The 2036-nt window shown below is 43.3% G+C and overlaps 1 protein-coding gene across 2 annotated transcripts in view; it reads left to right on the forward strand.

Annotated features, from left to right (window-relative positions):
* LOC118416042 (Golgi-associated kinase 1B-like) overlaps nucleotides 1-2036 on the forward strand; it is an 11716-nt gene that overhangs the window by 1735 nt on the left and 7945 nt on the right. The gene's annotated exons all lie outside the window — the stretch shown is intronic.

Genomic DNA, 2036 nt, shown 5'->3' on the forward strand with positions numbered 1-2036 from the left:
TACATATGGAACTCCTTACCACCTGAAAATAGAAAACTCGGGCTAAATCCAACATTCTCAACCAATCGTTTAAAGCAGTCCGTTATTGATCATTACTTCTCTCTTTTGGCCACACATTTTGATGTCCATCTAATAAGCACTTGGACCCATTGTTCCAAGTGCTGATCGGATGCACATCTAAATGTGTGGTCAACCTTTAGTTACATCATTCTCATTTGTTTGTTAACCTTAGTTTATCTGATCCCTTCTATTGTTGTTTCGTTTGGGTATTGTTTCGTATCTTGCCGTTTTTTGTTAGAATATCTCTATGTAAAGTTCTTTGTTTTTATTTGCCCTTTCTCTATTGTTTATTGTTATGATTTTAACTGTTGCTGGAGGTGTGGGTCATGTAAAGGTATATCCTGTTACCTACACCTTGCAGAACTTTTTCTGTAAAGTTTAATAAATAAATAAATAAGTGCTTGAGCAGGTTCCTCTACATCTCCCCGTCCCTGGAGGCTCTGTTGGGACCAGTGTCCTGCATTCATGGTGTCCTGCAAGTTGTGACCATCTCTCCATACCCCCGGTACAAATTCGTCAGTCCTGGCCTGGATCTGACATCATAAACCGGAAGATTCCAAAAAATCTCTATCGACCAGAGGATTTGTCCATTCTGTCCAGAGCTAATAGAAGACGAATATCACTTCATGGTTGTATGTCCCAAATATTCCGATATACGCAATTCTCTATACAGAAGGCTGTCATTTTGTACACAAGGATTTATCCAAATGGACCTGAAGTGCAAATTCAAATACATAATGATATGTGACAATCCCTGCATGGCAGATATAGGAAAATATATCAAAGAAGGTTTAGACATTAGAAATTCCCCAAATGATTGTAAAAGCCTCCAATGATTGTAAGAAACGTATCCCATACTACAACTCCTGTATTAGTTAAGTTAAGTTATAGCACTGTAGTTATGTAGATGCCATACTTTGTACCTCAAACAATTGTTGTGCAATAAAGTTATATACATCTTGAGATGATTTTTTTGTCTGGACTCAGATGCACTTCGTATTTATTCCAAATCTGGAGTGTGCGTCGATCACGCTATCAGTACGCGTAGTATGCGCAAAGCGATCGCAGAACGCACGGTACTAAATCGTGATCTATGTGTGCATTCGTTATACGGTCGCTCATGGTGCGTTGTGTCTGCGCTGTAAGAACGCTATGTACTCGCAATACCGCGATTTCCGCGTATTACTGCGTATAAAGCGCAAACATGTAGCGTCTTCATAGCGCAATCGACCGACGTGGGACCACTGTATTGCGCATCCATAACGATTTGGGCACCAAACTGCGTACGAATGATAGTTTTGTGCATGTCCAAAACTATCAGGCGAACTGGGCGTATATTTTCGTTTGCCTGCGTACGTGAAACTTTCTAAAGACGATTCAGATGCGATAGAGGTGCGACTTGTGCGTGCGGCCGCGTATTGAAGAAATCAGTCAAAATGTCGAAAAATGTCAAAAGGGAATTCTTGGGGCAGGAAAATATAGGCGGGTGTAACCCCCCCTTTCCGGGGGGCAAAATTTTGTGGGCCTTGGGGGGGGGGTTTCCCCCCCCCCCCCCCCCCCCCCGTAGTCTCTACCAGACTCCAGATCGCTGGAAACATAGTACTACGGTAAATGGAACAAATAGAGGAGTAGGCGGCCAGAAAACTATAGCTGGCTAGACAGCACGCGATCTGCGAGACTAGGCCCCCCGTACGTGCCAATACGGGCGACGGAACCGACGCGCCTGCCCTGTACAGCCTGAACGTTTTCAGAAGTACGTGGCGGACGTGGTCTTCAAAAAAAAAAAAACGTACGGCCGGTTGTGCTTTTAGCTTTATAGTAGTAACAGACGGAGACACGAAGACACACGACTGAATTGTAGGACAACCAAAACGCCGTAACTGAGAAGACCCTCATGTTCTGTGGGCTACACACTCCTAGACAGTAAATGTAAAGTGTTGTATCTTATGTAATGCATTGTAAAGGAGACTTCAAAA

Source organism: Branchiostoma floridae, chromosome 5, assembly GCF_000003815.2.
Source record: "Branchiostoma floridae strain S238N-H82 chromosome 5, Bfl_VNyyK, whole genome shotgun sequence".
NCBI classification, from domain to species: domain Eukaryota; kingdom Metazoa; phylum Chordata; class Leptocardii; order Amphioxiformes; family Branchiostomatidae; genus Branchiostoma; species Branchiostoma floridae.